Below are 22,909 nucleotides of genomic sequence, written 5' to 3'. Positions count from 1 at the left end.
CATCCAGCTGTGGCAAGACAAATGTACTCATGACAACGCTAAAACACCCGGATGCAGTCCATTTTGAGCATGTCTGTTTTTGTCCGAAAACGCTGTTTCATTCTACATATCATCTCCTGCAGAAAATACTCCAGGGCATAGATGGTGCAACATACAGGAATCTCAGTCACAGCAGTCAAATGCCTCCATCAGCTAAAGTAAAGCCAAACACAGTGTTTTTGGTGTCACCGCCAGACACCACACTTGGTAGGTGGTAGCCTTTAAATCGGCCGCGGTCCTTTAGTATACGTCGGACCCGCGTGTCGCCACTATCAGTGATTGCAGACCGAGCGCCGCCACACGGCAGTTCTAGTCTAGAGAGACTCCCTAGCACTCGCCCCAATTGTACAGCCGACCTTGATAGCGATGGTTCACTGACTACATACGCTCTCATTTGCCGTGACGACAGTTTAGCATAGCCTTCAGCTACGTCATTTGCTACGACATAGCAAGGCGCCATATTCAGTTATTATAATTACTTCAAGAATGTATTCTGAACAGATAATATTGTGAATCATGTACCTTCAAGAGCGAGGTTCATCATTAATGGATTAAAGTTAAGTATCAAACCAGCTACGTCCGCTTTCTGAATTCTAATTCCTTGTCATGTTCCAGAACTCACGTCAGTATAGTTCTTCCCTCCTCACGCCAGCCAGCGTGAGCTAAAACGCGTGCATTTCGGCCCCCTCTAGTAACACGGTGTTGGCTCTTCTGCCAACACAACAGTGTTCATGTTGACAATATTGCTGTGGAAAACCAGGCTCAAGTTCTACCATATGTCTGTTATAGTCGTCATATGGGTGTTAACGTATTTTATCTGAACCCGACATATTCCAGAGTCCCAAAACAGTTGGTATGGGATTCAAATCTCGTTATAGCTTTCAAACAAGACAATTTGAATTTAAAGCTTATTTACCAGTGCAGGTAGGAACAGACATGTCATTCAATGAATTTCTGAAGATATATGTAGATTGTGGGAGTCACACACACAGTATGGGTTTCTCCTTATTGATAAAACAAGGAAACTCAATGACAGTAGGTACAGATGAAACTTCCAGGAGTTTCGTTACATATAAACATGAAAATTTTACAGGTACGTTGGTATACATCACGTTGTCGACGAGTTCGTATGTATGTCGAGCACTCGGCCTCATGGGGTAGGTATACATACACAGAGAATGAGTCTACACATAGATGGAAAATTTCAACCTCTAAAACGTAAAGTTAAGGGCCTGGGAATGTATATCCAAGCTCTTCTGAGTATGGTCTACGACTTAGACGTTAGGGTTAAGGAACTATAGACATACACTCAGATCATTCTGAGACAAAAATAGATGACTTAGCTGCACGCAGCATAAATAAGACACAGTCTGTGAGCGAGTCCGCTTAGTGTATAACAAATTGTCGACTAAAAATGAAGTCATAGAGCCACATAATACCACTTGAGAAAAATTACAGTGGCTAAGGTTAGGGCATTTGGATCGGTAGCGGAATCTGAGAGAATCTCTCAGGGAACTCTCGATGAAGCCACACCATGATGACGATGTTGATATTGACGGTTTCATTAACCCTCACACCCAGACAGAAAAAAATGTTCTGCGTTAATGGTGTAAGACCATACATGTCGGGCACGCATCCTATAAGTTTAAAGGAAACACCAACACAGATAAGTGACAGGGAATTTCAAAGAACACTGGGTCTACTCAATGTTATTTATATAAAACCCTTAAAAACAGAAAAATTTTAACTCAAAGATCTGGAGATGTATGATGAAATACTACAAATGACTGGTATATGCAGGGAAGCACGAAATCAACACAGTACGGAATAAAGAGACATTATGAAACCATTATTATTAGATGGTCGATATGGCAGTGGTGAAGGTATTGACATTCAGCAAAAAGAGTCAGCAGTCAGCCCCCTCTGTAAACTGTGTACACTTCGATGATCCCAATTAACTAACAGATAGACTACGACTGCTCATGGCATCAGCTGCTGTGGACAATACCACTCATTCGAATCAAGTTGTCTCAACAATTTCAAAAGTTAGAGAGAGAGGTATAATCGGATAAGTATGGAGACAGTAGTACGGGAACTGCGCAAATTGGCATGCAAAACTTAGTCATGTAGGCATATCATAATTAAAGGTTTGGATGACTTATAGCAGCCATATCTTGTCTATATCTGGGTATATTAACATGAGAATAATGGTTCCAAGAATATTTTAATAGTCATTGAAACATCCTCTAAATTTGCTTGGGGATTGACTCCTAAAACAAAAACAGTGAGGGATGTTGCAGATGTGTTAGAGCGATTGCTGCAGACAGTAATGAATTGATGCCTGGACAACATTCAAACCGATCATGGCGGTGAGTTTTACAATAGATACTTTACGGCAGTGATAAAATAGTATGGGATACACCACCGCTCGACACTCACCTACGTAACGGCGAGTATCATGGAATGGCTAAACATCCAAACTGTGGGTACGATTTAATCTCTATGGTTCATACAAATGCACAGATGTCCTCCCACAGATAATCGTGCAGAATAATGGTACCAAACATCACAGAATAAAAATGAGACCAATCGATGTTCACAATAGTGGACTCATTAACACTGTATGCTACCGTTTTAAAATGCTAGATTCGCGTAGACAGAATTTTAATGTGGGTGATTTGGAACACATCTCGAAACACAAGACAGCATTTGAGAAGTCATGCCTCCCAGATTGGTCGAGTGAGATATTTACAGTTTCCAAAGTGCAGAGAAAAAATTTCAAAACTTGTATCTTATGGGATAGCACTGGTACTGAAATTTCAGCGTACATTTACATAGAAGACTGCAGAATAGCTCAGAATCATACGCGTTTCTCATAGAACAGCTCATAATATGTCAAGGGAATGGGGCACCGGATAAGAGGCTTGTTTTCCCTGCAATAGAAAACAATTGGATCGACGGTGGAGATTTTCTCTATAATAGAGTGTGCAAAGAACATCCATCGCAGTAGCATAGCATGCGCCATAGAAGACACATTCTAGGAGGTTGTGGTATTATCGACAAAATTCCAGCTGAACTGCATATTCCCGGTTATAACTATTGCGGACCTGGTACAAGGCTTCTAAAACGGTTGGCTCATGGTGATGAAGGAATTAACCTGTTTCATGAGGCGTGTTTGGAACACGATATCTCATATGAAAAACATAAAGAACTCCACAGACCTCACGTTACCACCAGAAGAGTTACGACACTTCACCAGCAGAAGACTTGTGTTCTACAATTTTCATCACTACCAAGACCTTAATACCCACTTGTGCGTAGAGCCATGCATCGTGTTACTCATAACGTTTACGAGGGATATATTAGAAAATGCATTAAGCATCCACTCGTCAGCTGGACTGCTGAAGTAATGCCGTATTCTTTGTCATTAAAAGAATCATCGCCTGCATTAGAAGCAAACACAACAGCTTTCCGAATATGACAGAGGCTAACAATAAAGATCACCCGAAATTAACAGTGGAAAAGAAATTTTGTAAATTGAATCTTGGGTACACCATGTTGACGATTTAAATGCTATGTGCAAACATCAATACTCTTAAATCTGAAATAAAGACAACGATTGCAACGACTGACTTTAACCAGAAAGGTTCAATATAATCCCTGCTGGGTTTCACAAAAGGACAGGTTTTAAAGAACGCTTCTAATACATTCTAGAGATTCAAACAGTCAGTGGATATACTTTCTGTCAGCCTCATCGGGATCGAGGGTAGCATCGCAACAAACGCATACCTCAAAAATAGTTTGGTTCGTAGGGTTTATGGATTCGTCTCAACAGTTGGAACAGGCTAAATGTCGTAGAAATCCCTACAATGCTATTTACCTTCCAGTCGCAGTTCAGATACTGGACTAGCAGGAGCTGCATTCTGTTGACCAGGATAACCAGGTCGTCGACTTTCGTGATGAGCAAATCATTTTAAGACTACATCTAAAGCAGCAGCAGTGACCTCGAACCTGCCCAGACGGGAAGCGATGGCTGAGACCTTCAGTAGCCCCGGATCTGCATAGGTGGTATTCTCAGCAAGAACAAAGGACGCCGGAAAGGGAACTGACCTTGAACTCGTAGCAGCCAGCAGCGCTACAGAAGCATTCAATGAGCTAGCGGTCATTTATTAAGGAGAATCAACGATGGGAATTAGTCATAAGAACAACGTGCATAATGCACAGTGTGGCACTTTACAACAGAACAGCAAGGTGATTAACACATGTGAATCACGAGTTTCTTAAATCAGTAGGTCTGAAACCTCACAATGACGCTCTTCGATTTAGCTAGCCCTGCAGAATATGACGAGCGTATTATACGCCAGGTATACATCTCGCATAAACCTCATGCTTCAACCACATTTAACAAGGACGACGAAATTAGTATTTTTGTCCACCACCAGGACGATTTAACCCTCCCATACATGAGTCATGTTTCTGGAAGAATCATTTACGAAAAGGGATGGTCCTGCTACAATGGCATCAAAGCTTACACTTAATGTTTTAGCGCTCCTGTTTCACACGATATCATATGAACTTAATGGGGTTATGTCTCAGCATCCCCTTTGGATTTGAGCACTTTGGAAAATGCCAGATGGTCTGTACACGAAGCCGGATGTAGAACTGTTGAAGAGTATAGGAGATTTATTGCATGTACACCTCTAAAAACGCTCATGGACTACTTTAAAGATACACAACGAATTATTATGAATGCTAAACAAGAACTATCCTGGTACGGAGTGTAGTGGATAAAAACTCGTACACCCAAGAAGCTGATGAAGAGAACGAGATATGACTCAATAAACTAATATGGAACATCCCACACCACTCTGTCTGACGAGCAGCGTTTTAAGGTTTTAAAAGTTCTGAATACTGGTGTATTTCTACCATTAACTTTCCTCTCATGGGGCTTTTCGAATACCCCGCGCTTCTGACTGCAAGCAGATATATATGGGCTATTAAAACGGTTGTTCATGTGATGACACCAAGATTCGTCATGCTTTTGTTTCAGAATAGAAGAAGGAATATAAAAAATGATTTCACCGTATTTGACAACTGTAGGTTAACTAATACCAGAGTCTACCTGAACTCGGTCCTCTAACCATATGATATTTTACACCTACAGTGGGATAAAACTGTGTACAGCCTATCATTGACAAGTATGCAACGTTCCCTCAGACATAGGTAACATAATTTTCGATTTGTTTGCTATACGTCTTTGGAAGTGGGCCCTGTCACTTGCCACCTGCTCCCATAACGAAAAACGTGCAGCACGACGGGCATATTTTCATACAATCGTTAATGTATCTTCTTTTTCTCCATATTAAACCAGACAGCAGCACTCATGTTCAGGAAGACTAAGGTCATTTGGGTGTCCTACACATCCTTTATATACACACTGTAATGGCGGGCAGATTTTCTGTAAGTAGCAACTTGAAAGACATATGGTAACGAGTATTTTCTTTTATTCAATTACCGCAGATACAGTTTGATTCATGAGATAGATTTTGGTTCTTTCAGACACACAAAGACACAGATGCATGTCAGTTTTCAGTGATAGAATTTGGTTCTTTTTACATATTGGTCCCTGAGGCACAATTCACACATTGAAATTGATTCATTGTGATACAGACGTATATAAAAGTTCAGAGATACAATTGGGTTTTGAATGCAGTTTTGTTCTTTTAGCAAAACATACACTTCTTTTACTCTTTGTGAAACAGTTACAATTTGATTCTTTGTGATTCTGTTGGAAACAGATACCTTCATGTTTTACAATGAGATTGAACAGTCAAGCAGAGGTACTTGTTTTATAACTTTAACCCACAGTCCAACCAATTTAGTGTTTCACATTGGACTAGGTATGAGATGGAACAGTCAACACAGAGATACTTTTGCCCTACACTAGTTCTTTTAGTAAAAAATACTAGAGCCTAAAGTCCATGCGATTTTAAGCTACGTGTCAAATGAACTATGCATCAAAGGATGGTATTCAAACAGCAGTACTGGGTGTATCCAGGAGGATAAAATTACAATAGCAGCACTGAATGTGTCCTAAATACTTATAAGCAGCATTGGACTGGAAAAATAGTACTAAAAACTAATAGCACTGGAATAGCTAATTGTAGATGAAACTTAAAAATTGGCCTCTTTACACGTGTAACTGGCACACAATTTTTTATATGACATAGGGTCGCATAGTTTACGAAATAAAAAAATACGCTGCAGTTACATTATGATACCGATTTCTTCTACAGAATTTCATAATATATTCCTGGTGATTTTATTTACCGGTTTTTATATTTTCCATTTAGACACACCCACGAAAGCTATACTCAAGGCACGCATGGTGCAAAGTATGGCAGACATGATGTGCATGAAAAAAGGAATACACTACTGGCCATTAAAATTGCTACACCAAGAAGAAATGCAGAGACTGATGACCATAGATGTTAAGTTCCATAGCGCTCAGAGCCATGTGAAGAAATGCAGATGATAAACGGGTCTTAATTGGACAAATATATTATACTAGAAATGACATGTGATTACATTTTCACGCAATTTGGGTGCATAGGTGCTGAGAAATCAGTACCCAGAACAACCACCTCTGTCCGTAATAACGGCCTTGATACGCCTGGGCACTGAGTCAAACAGAGCTAGGATGGCGTGTACAGGTACATCTGCCCATGCAGCTTCAACACGGTCCCACAGTTCATCAGGAATAGAGACTGCCGTATTGTGACGAGCCAGTTGCTCGTCCACAATTGACAAGACGTTTTCAATTGGTGAGAGATCTGGCGAATGTGCTGGCCAGGACATCAGTCGAACATTTTCTGTATCCAGAAAGGCCCGTACAGGACCTGCAACATGCGGTAGTGCATTATCCTGCTGAAATGTAGGGTTCGCAGGGATCGAATGAAGGGTAGAGCCACGGGTCGTAACACATCTGAAATGTAACGTCCACTGTTCAAAGGGCCGTCAATGCGAACAAGAGGTGACCGAGACGTGTAACCAATGGCACCCCAAAACGTCACGCCGGGTGATACGCCAGTATGGCGATGACGAATACACACTTCCAACGTGCGTTCACCGCGATCTCACCAAACACGGATGCGACCATCGTGATGCTGTAAACAGAACCTGGATTCATCCGAAAAAATGACGTTTTGCCATTCGTGCACCCAGGTTCGTCGTTGAGTACACCATCGCAGGCGCTCCTGTCTGTGATGCAGCGTCAAGGATAACTGCAACCATGGTCTCCGAGCTGATAGTCCATGTTGCTGCAGACGTCAAACTATTCGTGCAGATGGTTGTTGTCTTGCAAACGTCCTCATCTGTTGACTCAGTGATCGAGACGTGGCTGCACGATCCGTTACAGCCATGCGGATAAGATGGGCGTCATCTCGACTGCTAGTGATACGAGGCCGTTGGGATCCAGCACGGCGTTCCGTATTACCCTCCTGAACACACCGATTCCATATTATGCTAGCAGTCATTGGATCTCCACCAACGCGAGCAGCAATGTCGCGATACGATAAACCGCAATCGCGATAAGCTACAATCCGACCTCATCAAAGTCGGAAACGTGACGGTACGCATTTCTCCTCCTTACACGAGGCATCACAACAACGTTTCACTAGGCAACGCCGGTCAACTGCTGTTTGTGTATGAGAAATCGGTTGGAAACTTTTCTCATGTCAGCACGTTGTAGGTGTCGCCACCAGCGCCAACCTTGTGTGAATGTTCTGAAAAGCTAAACATTTGCATATCACAGCATCTTCTTACAAGTAGCGAAATGATTTTTCGCGAACTGTGAATGAAATTGGTACATGTGGAGTTTGGATAGGTCTAGTATGCACATTGTAAGGTGCCTCTTATCTGAGGAAGACATTTTTACCAGTTTTAATATTGCCTCTTATTGATATATACACGATAGTTACCAAGAGCTGTTTTCCGTAGCCGACCATGAGTCGGAGAGCAATTCCCACTCTGGCTGGCTAGGTGACGAAGCGACCATATGTCGCGCGTAGTCGGGTAGGGCTCGGCGCTGGCCACTAGCAACAAGCGTCAGCCTGGTAAATATAAATGACGGGAAGTACCGCCATCTTGGCGCAAAAGTCACCGATTTTGTTTATTTATATTAAATAATTAAAGTCATTTATGACAACATGAATACTAGGAGGAGCCTATGGATGTTTAAAACTATTTATCATAATTTTGCCTCCTTAAAATTCACACCCTTTCATTAACAAATGCATATCTTAGTAAGTACGAACTTGATCGGAAATCCACAAACTGTGACGAAACTAGTAAGAGATACGGACTGCACGCCAAAGTCGGCAGTCGGCGTTAAGATCTCTTCCTGTCTTGTTCGATGGTAGCCATGCTCTCGGTTACGAGTAGTTTGTAACATGAGTGTTTCATTATTGATCTAATAGGAATAAAAGTACATGTGCGTCAGTGAAAAAGACCAATAAAAAGGTTTTAGCATGTGGACGTATTGTGCTGTTCCAGTCTCTTCTGTACCTAAGGTTCATCACCGTTCCCTTTGGATCCCTATGTAATTCTGTGCTCTCCGATACACACGATCGAACAGCGGAGGAGTGGCACTTTAGGTTACAATATCTCCGGATGTAATAAACATTTTTCAATGCAACAAACGGCACTGATTACGGATTTATTTATATGTCCAGATGTGCTAACAAAACTAACGGAGTTCCATTTAAAAAAACCTAGGTTTGTGTTAAAAAACATACTTCCGTGCATTTTTTTATGGTTTGTATTAACCAATTACACTAGCCCCTCTCCTCACGTTCGGCCTGTGGAATCGATTCGTCAGAATTTGATGTGGTTTACGAAATATATCCAGCGGTAACGTTAGGTGACTCACCCTATATATATATATATATATATATATATATATATATATATATATATATATATATGGCAGTATAAATCACAGTCGAACTAGAGGCTTCTGAAAGTCTGGGATCTGCCGAAACGGTGACACAAAGGCTGAGAGAGACTAGTACCAACTTGTCCCACTATAACCACGACAAAGAAGTGTGATGTCACTGATCATATTATCTCACAATCGAAAAAGAGGCTAACGGAATTTTCGGACCTGCCGTTCGGAGAGAGAGAGAGACTTGTAACGACTCGTCAACAGTCCCAAAAAAGGAGTGCCACGTCACAGAACTTTCCGTTAACTGCACTTCCTGATATCAAAATGAAGCCCTGTGATTGGTTGGCTGTGAAATGTGGTGCGGGGTGAGTCTACATAAATCTCCACCCACCCCACTCATCCAAATTCTGCTTCCTCCTGTTTCGGTGTTCATGGTGTGTGTCTGTCTCTCCCTCTCTGTGTGTGTGTGTGTGTGTGTGTGTGTGAATGTGCGTGTGTATAAACTTGAAGCGAACCAACAGCGGCAGCTGTTTCAGTGGTGGAAAACGCAGTCGTATGGATGTGGAAGGCGAGCTTCCCTTTAAGCATAACTCAGATTTCATAGATCTGTGGAAATTTTCGTTGTAGATCTCAGCTGTATATAAGGCTCACCGGCCACTTGACCATTTTCTTCTTCTGTGCGGATGCACAAACAGTGCCCGAACTCTTACAGGAATCAGCAACGCGCCGTGAGTAATGAGTGTAACGGGCAGTGGCACTACGAATGTAGTGCGGGACAATACGTTGAGAATGTGGGTTTCGGGGCAGGCGTGCCAGAGATAAATCCCTGCAGTCGCACTATTCTCTGTGTCCTCGGTGGCTCAGATGGTACCGGCACGGATGATCAGCGTGTTCCGTCAGAAAGCTGGTTGGCCTCTGTAATAATAAATAAATAAAAAAAAAAATAAACTGAGTGGAAGGATCAACAAACGAACTTGAACGGAAGTCATGTGACGTCCGCAACGACCAAATACAACGATAAACAACAGAAAAAAAGAGAGAAAGATGGATAGAGCGTCTGCCATGTAAGCAGGAGATCCCTGGTTCGAGTCCCGGTCGGAGTACACATTTTCATCTGTCCCCGTTGACGTAAGTCAACGCCTGTAAGCAGCTAAGGGTTTTCCTTTCATTGTAAAGAGATTTTTCTCCTATACTTATGCAGCTGATGTGATGAACAATTCACAGCTGGAGGCTGTTCCAAAACGTGATACTGTTTTTTTTTTTTTTTTTTTTTTTTTTTTTTTTTTTTTTTTGCAGCCTTCAGCTTGCCTCTAGCTCAGTCAGAATTCCTGGCATGTAAGCTGCAACAAGGAGAAATGTGAACATACAAAATGTGAACGTCAAACCATTACTGCAACTGCCTCTACTGCGACAGCAAGTTAGAGATTTTTTTTATACTTGCAAGGAATTCCTGGCTGTGTGTTTTTCACAGCAGGCTGGACCTCAACAGGAACGCCACTCCATAATAAAATCCTGGGGATATTCTATAACAAGCGAAAAGAAATGAAATTACTGCCGAGAAACTGTGAACTTTTTTCTGAGTCATAACTATATACAGCTGAGATCTACAACGAAAATTTCCACAGATCTATGATATCTGAATTATGCCTAAAGGGAAGCTCGCCTTCCACATCCGTACGACTACGTTTTCCACCACTGAAACTGCAGCCGCTGTTGGTTCGCTTCAAGTTTATACATACGCACATCGCGCGCGCGCGCAAAGAGAGAGAGATACTGTCACACACCATGAACTCCGAAACAGGAGGAAGCAGAATTTGGATGAGTGGGGTAGGTGGAGATTTATGTAGACTCACCCCACACCACATTTCACAGCCAACTAATCACAGGGCTTCATTTTGATATCAGGAAGTGCAGTTAACAGAAAGTTCTGTGACGTGGCACTCCTTTTTTGGGACTGTTGACGAGTCGTTACAAGTCTCTCTCTCTCTCCGAACGGCAGGTCCGAAAATTCCGTTAGCCTCTTTTTCGATTGTGAGATAATATGATCAGTGACATCACACTTCTTTGTCGTGGTTATAGTGGGACAAGTTGGTACTAGTCTCTCTCAGCCTTTGTGTCACCGTTTCGGCAGATCCCAGACTTTCAGAAGCCTCTAGTTCGACTGTGAGTTATACTGCCATTCTATTGTTTGCATGGAGATGGTGAAATACCGGCGGAAGAGACATGCATACGATAATACGTATTGAAACCTTGATAAAACGATAATCTGGAATGTGTTACATCTTTGACATCGGTGGAACTACCAGTTTCCCCAATTTTCGTGTTTTCACCTGAAAATCTTCGCAGACGAGATAAGTTTCTAGTTACTTAGTGGTTTGCAGTACGTCCCAAGTAATGGCCATCTCTCATATTTCGGCTCTAGAAATATAATTTTCTCTAAAAATGGTTCAAATGGCTCTGAGCACTACGGGACTTAACATCTGTGGTCATCAATCCCCTAGAACTTAGAACTACTTAAACCTAACTAACCTAAGGACATCACACACATCCATGCCCGAGGCAGGACTCGAACCTGCGACCGTCGCGGTCACGCGGTTCCAGACTGAAGCGCCTAGAACCGCATGGCCACAACGGCCGGCTAATTTTCTCTCTTTATCTTCAGAATTACACTGTGCAGGCGATCGGTAGAATACTGCTGTGTGGTTGATATCTAGAATTGTTGCATAAATGATGTGGTATTCCGGCAAACCATGCGAAAATACGCGAAATTTTGGAAATTTTCATATGATACTCGATGGTTTCAGCATAAAAGTGTCACAAATATCGTGGTTTTTTGGTTGTAAAATTGGATACTGCAGCTGATATCGGTTTAGGGATCAGTAAATTAAATTGCGATTGACGAAGTATTTCTCATTGACAGAGCTCCGAAAGTAAATATTCTTGTAATTACAGAGTCTGAAGATGGTCATAACTCCTTGCAGAAACCACGGCAGCAAGCCGGAGGCAGTACCATTAGCAGACATCTTTGTGCCGGAGGAACCAGCCCAGCCTTGCACACCAGTTCGGGGAGTGTGTAAGTAGGCTGTTTAGGTTTTTTTATTGGTAACGCCACCTCTGTATGAAAATCACTGGCTGTGCTGTGTGCAGTCTGTGGCTGCTTTGCATTGTTGTAATACTCGCCATTGTAGTGTTAGGCAGCTGGCTGTGAACAGCGCGTAGCGTTGCGCAGTTGGAGGTGAGCCGCCAGCAGTGGTGGATGTGGGGAGAGAGATGGCGGAGTTTTGAAATTTGTCATGAACTGCTATATATATATATATATATATATATATATATATATATATATATATATATATATATATATAATGACTATTAAGGTAAATACAACGTTTGTTCTCTATTAATATCTTTCATTTGCTAACTATCCCTATCAGTAGTTAGTGCCTTCCATAGTTTGAATCTTTTATTTAGCTGGCAGTAGTGGCGCTTGCTGTATTGCAGTAGTGGGAGTAACCAAGATTTTTGTGAGGTAAGTGATTTGTGAAAAGTACAGGTTAATGTTAGTCAGGGCCATTCTCTTGTAGAGATTATTTAAAGTCAGATTGTGTTGCGCTAAAAAAAATATTGTGTGTCAGTTTAAGGACAGTCGTGTAAAATTGTTCAAAGTGGAAGTTTCATATGTCGACCCTTAGCCGAGGATACCTCACTGGAATCTTCTGATTTTTTTTTCTTGTAGTTTGTGTAATTAGTGTAGCTTTTGTTTATTGCTAGCGCGTAATTGTAGAGAATTTCCTTTGTAGTTGCAGTCTTTCATTGTCGTACAGTAAAACAGGTGTGGCACGCATGTAGATTTGCACCAAGTATTTCGCAGCTGCAATTAACTAGATATTATTTTCAGTGTTATGTTAATGTGTTTTCTTATTTTTGCTCTTCAAATTGTGTTTTTCTGTGTTGTCGTGTGAAATACTGTGACAATAATGGCGTGTGAAAAACGTAATACTAGGCTCCAAAGTAAACTGCGAAATGACAGTGAAAACGAAAGCAGTGTGTTAGCGCCACCATGTAATGAATTAACTAATATTCGAAGTAGTAATTTGGTAACTGTGCATAGGGAAATGGAGCGGGCGTCAAACAATGGCGTAGACAGTGAAACAATTAGTGAGCAGGGAAGCATTATCGATCGGTCGGTCGGCAACAGCTCGCCTCAGGAATCCGAAATGACAGGACACAATTTCGCAAATACTGTAGATTCAGGTTCTGGGTCATCACCGTTTTCTCAAATGAGTCAAGACACATTTTCTGCTTGTCAGAATGTGAATGTTGCCGGTGAAAATGCACTGCCAAAAAGCATAGAGAAACAGATTCCAGACACTAATACATTATTATTGCAATTAATGCAACAAATGGAACAAAATCAGAGACAAATGGGACAAAATCTCAAAAAGTTAGACACAGTGGTACAAAATCTCAAAAAGTTAGACACAATGGAACAAAATCAGAGACAAACACAGCAACAGTTAGACACAATGGAACAAAATCAGAGACAAACATAGCAAAAGCTTCAAAAGTTAGACTCATTGGAACAAACTCTTGAACAAACACGTGAAGATTTAACTACTGAGTTACATAACATTGAATCGAAATGTCAAAAAGTCTGTAATGACGTAAAAACACAAATTTGTGAGCACTTCCAACCTATTTTTTCGCGGCATGAAAATGCACTACAGAATCACGAAGCAGCCATAAAAGAACTGCAAACTACTGTTCACGAAAATCATGAGACCTTGCAAGCTAAATTTGACTCAGTTGCATCTACCGATTCGGTTACGCAACTTGCAAAAACTCAGGAAAACTTAAAGGACACAGTAGATACTCTGAAACTTGGTTCAGAAAAACACACTGAGGAAATGTGTTCACTACCGGAGAAAGTAGCCGAACTTTCGGATCAGTTCACTAACTTATCTACGAAGGTAGATGATAATCTGAATGACACAAAACCGGTAGTCTTTAATGACACAGAAGAGAGCGAACAAATTAGGAAACTGAAACAAAATCTGAATCAAATTAATACGCAACACCAAAGAGAAATCCGCGAAGTACAAGATCAGCTGACACAGGTAATACAAGAATTACGTATTTCAGAGGACACTCGCACCCCAACACGGGAAGAGGGACTTAGAAATACGGAAAAGACGCAAAATAATAACACAGGGCATTTCGGAAGTTATGAAAGAAACTGGCAATGTGCACCGAATTTTGAGATGGAACGGCCGACACGACCTAACAATGACCGATATGCGACTCGCCGACATGATGATTTTGACTATAAGCTGTTCATTACTACACGTAAATTTAAAACATTTAAGAATTCTGCCAACGACATTCATCCACAAGCATGGCTCCATCAATTCTCTCATTGTTTTCCTCCCAACTGGTCGTTAGAACACAGATTAGAATTTATGTGTGGCTACTTAGAGAATGAACCAGCTGTAAGAATGCGATCGGTCACTCACGATTGCTACAGTGAAGGAGAGTTTTACCATGCCTTCCTCTCAGCATATTGGTCTCAAGCCACACAAGACCGAGTAAAACATAGCATCATAATGATGAAACGTTTCGAACAATCTGAATTTTCCAGTCTTATGAAATATTTTGAAGACATGTTGCACAAGAATCAGTACCTGTCAAACCCATACAGCCCCTCAGAACTCATCCGCATTTGCTTAATCAAATTGCCTGAACATTTACGACACATTATTTTGGCAGGACGTTGCAAAGACGACATTGAAGCTTTTCAGGGACTCCTACAAGAATTAGAAATTGACACTGACAATCGCGGAACGCGAAAACATGAAAACAATAATTACAGGTCCCATACGTCACAATTCCGTGACGACAGAAATAATAACTGGACACGACAAGGCTATTCTCACAACGCAAATCGTGACCAAAACAGACACCACCCTTATGACAACCGCTGGCAGAATAATAGTTACAGAGGAAGATCGCATTTCCGTAGTAATGAATATAACAGAGATAACCATAGAAACAGACAATATGGTATCAGAACTATTATTATCAAGGGAGACAGAATAACTTCAGACGCAACAGTTCGGCGCACAGTTACGATTCAGGGAGAAATTCTTCACCACATGACCGACAAACAAGAAACTATGTAAACTACCGACATGACGTAGGACGATATATTCGTAACGACAGACCTGAATTGCATCAAAACTGGCGGGATTTAAACAGAGCAGGGTACTTTCGACAACGTGAATTTGTAGAAGCTAGGTCTCCTAATCCCAATAACGACGCGCGCCAACAAGGGAACAGACAATGACTCGCACCGCAGGGAGCCGCGTGCGCCGGCTGGCTCAGAGAAAAATAACATAGACGCTAACCTTGAGAAAAATTTCAGTATTCTTTACCGATGTATACCGCACGATAATTGCATTCAAGTTCAAACTCTGAGTACTATGAAGAGTAAAGGATTGCACCACACTTCACATGTAAAACCGTGTATTGAGAGATAATCTGCTTTTTAACTTTGTCTTTGCCATAATACTTTTCACTTCACATTTCTAGTATGCTTTGTCAGACTTAGAATCTGTTAACATGCAACAATGTTTGAAGTTAAATATCCAGTCAAGAATCAAGAGAACTTATTTAAACAGAAATTAAGAATGCATTGTTATAGTGAACAGACGACACAGTGTTGTATTTGTACATTCTTGCTTGTTAGCTGCACGATTACGTAACGACTGTCAGGCTTACATAGGACACATACTGGTAAATGAGATTTTAATGCAACATTTTGGTTTACTTGAAAAGACATTCTTTATTTGAAGTACTTTCTGTGGGATTAAAGATGACTTAGCACTTGGTTTCTTTGACAGCTACACAATTATATCACGACGCTACTAATGAGTGACAATTTACAATGTTGCTTTTTCACTGTTTCTGTTTTATATCTGCACAGTTTTTCTGAATTATTCTGGAAAGTAAAACATGTTTTAGTAGTAACTTTTGTGGTATAGCTACAATGAGACTGCCTTTTCCGTAGCACAACAATACTTTACAGCACAGTACTTTCCTCATCACGGCAATAAGCGTAATAACTAAGATATCTATACGCAAAGCATTTCACTTTTGTGTATCATGAGGTAAGTACATTGACTTCTGCAGAACTTAGCGTTCGGAGGACGATAACTACGACACTTCCACAGAGATTATGTTGCAACAAGACGCACATTTAGCGCTACAGGACACGTATTTGAGTGATTAATTTTGTACTTAAAATATTTATTTTTAAAGATACTTGGAGTACAATGATACAAAAGTTTTCCATGATACATTTCATTCCATTGCTGTAATCTGTAACACCTGAGGGTATAATTACATTAATCCTCAGGGGGGTACACGCCTACTTTGTGTACCATGTGTGTGGCAAGCACAAGGAGCCCTAGATAATATGGTATTTGCTTACACAACTTTACACATCGGTACCATATTTCTCTAACACATAATTACACAGCTATCTGATCATTTAACTGAGAGATAAACATTTTTTTTTACTACATCAGTAACACATGTTTACGCAATTTCACAGTTGGTAATTTCACACTTATGAAATTGTATTTTGTCTGTACTTTGTGAACTGTTCATATTTTTTCGGAACCATTGTGATACTATGAGAGCTTTGAATGATGTTTTTGGTATGGGATCATGATTTTTAAAGTACGATTGAGGTAGATGACACTATTGAAATGAGCAGAGAATTTTTTTTTGGTTTCTTAATTATTGCAGAAATCTACGACGTTTTCAAGATTTGACTGAGGTGTTATGATGTTATTATTACGACGACGATGTGTATTATGCTATTAAGGTATGTTTATGATCAATAAGCTGATGCTATATAAGGAATGTGATTACGTGTTTATATGTATATGAATAATGATTAGAAGTTAGGGACTATGGTTTGTGAAGAAGGTTGTTGGAAACCAAGAATCGTACTTTAAGAGTTATGAAATGTGTGTATATGCGTGAATGTATCACAATGCTGGCGAAAATTTTTTGGACACTGTTATATTTATAGGATTTTGTTTCTACAGATTTGTAACCCAAATTCTTGACCTGTGAAATATTTTTATGTGAGACTGTCACTGTAGCGGAAACTGGTGTCGTAAATATTTCGGTAAGAAAGTTCAGTGACCACCTGCACGTAATGCGTCGTGGGCACCCAGCTGAGCGGCCAGGTGTGCCAGACGCCTGGAGAAAAAGCCATTATTGCGAGCCCTTTCCAGCAGCACAGGTAGAAAAAAAAAAGGAGGCCATTATCCTCGCTATTGACGTTCCTTTGTAGAAAGCATCGTAAATACGACACGCTAATAATAACTTGGAAACATTCTTACATCTGCACACCTGATTATGACAAGCATCTTTCTACGAGAATTGAGAGAATTTCTACTAACTTACGAAATGCCTCATGACTACTGAATGATTATTTTATGCTTTACTTTGTACATAGTTGCTTATTTCATTTGATATCTGGTTTCCAGCTGTCTTGCAGCATTGGTTTCATAAAATAAAATTAAATGTATTTGCTAATGTGAACACTTTCTGTCAACAGATCTATTAAATAATAATTTTGTGATCCACATTCTTCAAAAAAAGGAGCACTTGGAAAGGAAAGAACAATAAGAAGGGACTAGTAACAGTAAATGCATACATAATATTCTTTTCAAGTACATGGTAATATTTTTTTTACAATAAGATGTTGTGGTGCACCACTTTAATTACTTAGACATTAAGATGTGATTATACATTTCCCTTATCTGCATTGTTACCTTTAGTGTACTATTTTTTTGCTTGAGCTATGTCATGTTTAGGTATTTCATTTTCTGCTGCTGTTTGCCAGGCATAGTGTTACTGAATTTGACTTTGTATTACTCTGCTAAGCCAGTTTACTACTGATTTATTTTTCTTGTTTGCTGCTCATTGCCTTATATTAGTTGTAATTTGTGCTGCTTGCTTTGCCTTTTGTATTTTTTATGATTGCTGTTTGTGTTAATTGTTTTCTGCTGCTGCATTGCCTCGTTCCTTAGTTTAGCATCTGAGCTCAGTAGATTTAAGTCAGCTTAAGAGGGGGTAGACTATATAAGAGAACAAGTTGTGATGAATTGGAAGAAATACATTGAAAATCTATAAGAAAATGGTTTGGCCAAAACAGTATTTTGAAAGAGGATATGAACCAAAAAAAGTAGGGTTTAGGGACAACAGGTTTAGGTAGGATTTTCTTGGAAATAAATGATGAAGTAAGATAATGGAAAATAAATAATGAGGTAAGAAATATGTGAACATATATATACAGAAAGCATGCTTGAATAGGATTTTTTTGGTGGAAACAAATGTGGAAATAAGACGAAAGATCTATGGAATGAAATTTTGGGTTGGACTGCAGCACCAAATATCACACTGAAAACAAATCCTGTCCTGTATTTTTGTGTTATTACACTATGTGTATTTGTGTTTTTCCTGTCTTAATGTGTTTAGCTAATAAGAGTTATGTTGTAGAATTTTTCTGATAATATGTTATTTTCTTTGTAAAGATGTTTAGACATTATTTATTCTGTTTTGTTTTAATGCTCATGTGTAAAGTTGCTGTTTCAAAAGTTATTCTGATCTTTTATGTATTTAGTTATGTCATAATTCCTGTAACACTGTTGTATATGTTATTTTGATTCTTTTGTAAAGCCTGTACTACAAATGTTATCTGTATTGTTATGTTCTTTAACGATGTATTTTGTACTTTTGTAATTGTATTCTTATGTTATAGAATTGTAATTGACACCAGGTCATCAAATTAAGTAACTTGTAAGTTCCATTTCACTGCACACGTTTCTGTTGGTCATAGTATATGGACAATATGTGAGAAGTAGGGACTGTTAGTGTTTGCACGTGTGTTAATAATTCAGCAAGGGACTGGATAACAGCATTGCTGGTTCTAAGGACAATTCCAAAAAACAAGTGGTGGTTATGGACTTGCTATATTATCCGCAAGACTCTTCAATGGTGATTGTGCACCTGCACAGTCACAACAGATGGCTGCTGGCCATCTCTACAAGGACTGCAGTGGGTCTGCACCTCTGGTGGCCCACCAGTACCATTATCTCTACAAGGACTACAGTGGGTCTGCATCTCTAATGACCCACCAGTACCATCATATCTACAAGGACTACATTGGGTCTGCATCTTTGATGGCCCACCAATACCGTAATCTCTACCCGGACTACAGTGGGTCTGCTCTGTGATGACCTACCAAACGATATTCTTCAAAACTTCGATTGACTCCGCTGTGGGTTTGCTCTGTTGTGGCCCATGACCTGTCTGCATGTCGAGAGTCAGTACTGTCTTTCCGTTGGAAGGACAACGCTACTTCTTCAAGATTGCATGGAAATCCACTACTTCCGTGTGCATTTTCTTTTACTGCTCAGACTTTGAGAAAAACACTGCATTGTGATGAATGATCAGGACTGTCTTTATGGACTGTGAGAAAATTTTAGCTTTTGACCAACATTGTATCAATAAGTGTGTGCATTTGATTTCTTTGTTATTGTAATTGTGAAAAAAAATTTTAACTAATATGTATTGGCCAGTGCCCAAAAAAATTTGTAAAATTTTTTTGTGGGGAGCATGGGGGCTATGTAAGTAGGCTGTTTAGGTTTTTTTATTGGTAACGCCACCTCTGTATGAAAATCACTGGCTGTGCTGTGTGCAGTCTGTGGCTGCTTTGCATTGTTGTAATACTCGCCATTGTAGTGTTAGGCAGCTGGCTGTGAACAGTGCGTAGCGTTGCGCAGTTGGAGGTGAGCCGCCAGCAGTGGTGGATGTGGGGAGAGAGATGGCGGAGTTTTGAAATTTGTCATGAACTGCTAATATATATATATATATATATATATATATATATATATATATATATATATATATATATATATGACTATTAAGGTAAATACAACGTTTGTTCTCTATTAATATCTTTCATTTGCTAACTATCCCTATCAGTAGTTAGTGCCTTCCATAGTTTGAATCTTTTATTTAGCTGGCAGTAGTGGCGCTTGCTGTATTGCAGTAGTGGGAGTAACCAAGATTTTTGTGAGGTAAGTGATTTGTGAAAAGTACAGGTTAATGTTAGTCAGGGCCATTCTCTTGTAGAGATTATTTAAAGGCAGATTGCGTTGCGCTGAAAAAAATATTGTGTGTCAGTTTAAGGACAGTCGTGTAAAATTGTTCAAAGGCGAAGTTTCAAGTGGCTGCTGTCCGTAGAGGGCGCCCCGATCACGCGTCAGGCCAGCGCGTGCGGGGGCAGTTGCGCCCTGACCGTTGTCCATGGTGGATCTGTGACTGACCTCGCGGTGTATATTTAGCACTGCAGCTATACACTGATGACCCAAAACATTGTGAGCACTTTGCTTAATAACTTGTTACCCCATCTTTGGAATGCATTACGACACAAAGTCTGCGTATCATGGATTCGACAGTTGGTTGGTAGGTCTGCGGAGGTATGTCGCACCAGATGTCGACGCACAAGTCATGCAGTCTGCTTAAACAGCGGGCTGCCGATTTGTGTACGCCGTGATGGCGTCCGGTAGCTACCCAGATGGGTTCCCTTGGATTCACATAAAGTGAATTTCGTCGCCAATACATTAATGTAAGTACACAATCATACAAAACACTGTAGCGCGGTTCTGGCTTTGCTACACTGACAGTTATCCTGTTGAAAGATAACACAACCAGGGGGGAAGACATCAAGCTTGAAGGAGTGCAGGAGGTCCACTGCTGTCAGCGTGTCTTCGATTACTACCAGATGTGCAGCAGAATGTCTCCCACAGCATAATACTGCTCCCACCTGCCTGCATCCTGTGTGGTGCGCATTTCAAATCGCCTTTCGCATGGATGACGACTTTTGTGGAGACGAGCATCGACCTGGTGTAACAAAAACGTGATTCATCTGACGAGGTGAGACGTTCCCATCGATCCACAGACAAATCTCGACGATCCTGTGGTCACTGCAATCGTAACTAACGATTCCGTTCATCCAACATGTGAACATGTATGGGTCGTCTGCTGCGGAGACTCATGCTCAACGAAACAATGTAAGTTGAATGGTGTGCTTCAAAACAGTTATGCGTGCACCATCATTGAGCCCTATTGGCAGAGATGCCACAGATCCTCACTTATCCTGCTTTACAGAGCAAGCAAGCCTCTAAATCCCACGTTCTGTGAAGAGTCGTGGACGTCCATCGACTTAGTGTCAGTTTCTCTGTTCTACAACGTTCCATAGATGCTCACTACTGTAGCACGTGAATATTCGACCAGCTACGCCGTTTTCGAGATACTAGTTCACGGGCTGTGGGAAATAGTAATATCACCTTTGTCAAAGTCGCTAATGTCAGTAGATTTCACCATTTGCGCCACTGTCGTCATTCGCCATCCGCCTTTGATCCACTTACATACTTTCCTTGCCGTGTCATGTTCCCGCAACGCCATCAGACGAGATGCAATATTGTGGTGCGCAGTGGTCATAATGTTTCAGCTTATCAGTGTATACGGTGCATGTGCTTCTGTTTTTTGGATCTGTGTGTCTTCGCAGGACATGTAGGAGTGTCTGGTGGTCCATGGCTATAATCAGGGCGCAGAAGTGATGATTTTGTCTTATGCAAGATACGAATTGTGTGCATTCAGCGATGTGGTATGGTGGTAGAATCATTTGTGGTGATATAGCCTGGTTGGAGATCGGTTTCATGCCGAAAAATTCAAGCTGCTCTCGCGAGTAGCAGAGCAGTGTAATTGGCTAAGAGTCTTTGGCGATAGTTTCCGTATTTCGTGATCCGTAGACTGCTTTTGCAGGGTTCAACTGGCAGTGCAATACGACCGCTGTATGTTTTTCGATCTGTGCAAAATAGTTTTCCGCTGAAATTCTCAAAATTTGTCCATCTGTAAAAAGTGGCGGACAATGCTCCCAAACAAGCAGCAGAATTTTGGCGGGTAAATTCAGTAAGAACCAATCAGCATGCTCCATTCACAGGAAGTTCCATGATGTCGGAGAGTCATAAGACATTTTTTGTGGGAGTCTGTACAGATTAGTTCGAAAAGGCAGGGGCAGAACAAGGCATCTATGGAAAGTTCCGTTCTGTCAGAGATTCACGTGTTTTCTTTGTCCAGCGACCAGTCCAGGCATAACAGCCTCCTCTGGTTGAGGCAGGTGGGATGCAGTCTTCCACCCACCATTGCGGCTTAAGAGCAACACCACACCAGCAGTTGAAGAACATAGAAAATTCTCCGAAAATTTCAGCCTTTTTCTCCTCTGTAGGACAGTGCTTCGAATTCTAGGAGAAACTTTTAGACATCTAATTTGCTGCGTGTCTATGTTGTTTTTCGAGAAGTGTTCTGGGTTTCGAAATATTTCATGAACTTTTAAATATATAATTTTTACAATTTTCCCGACTGTGCTTAGACATCAGTGTGGGTTTCCCATTGTAGAGCTGTGCTTCGAAAAGAGAGGAAAATAAAAAAAAATAATTGCCTTGTTAGCCCTGGCTCATCCCTGACTAAGTCCACTCAGCGTTTCAGAAAAGTGATGAACACCACAGTAGCTGTAGACCCCGAATTTTTTTTTTAACCACCAATGAGGGTCTACTCTGTAGACATGGATGCATACATCTCGGAGTGTCAACTGTCACATTTCGCGGCCCATGGGTGGTAGCCACCTTAGCTGGATTACATGCTTCTTTTGCGACATAGGAGCTCACCCACACCGCGATATCTCTTGGATAGCGCCCAGTGTGCTGAGTCTGAGGTTCTGAGGACTGCAGGGCTTGGAGATGGAGGAGAGTGTGCAGCTGCTGACCATGGAGGAACTCTGATGGG

The sequence above is a fragment of the Schistocerca nitens genome, chromosome 3 (assembly GCF_023898315.1).
Source record: "Schistocerca nitens isolate TAMUIC-IGC-003100 chromosome 3, iqSchNite1.1, whole genome shotgun sequence".
In the NCBI taxonomy this organism is placed as follows: domain Eukaryota; kingdom Metazoa; phylum Arthropoda; class Insecta; order Orthoptera; family Acrididae; genus Schistocerca; species Schistocerca nitens.
The sequence above is the reverse complement of the archived record's forward strand: the minus strand, read 5'-3'. Positions refer to the sequence as shown.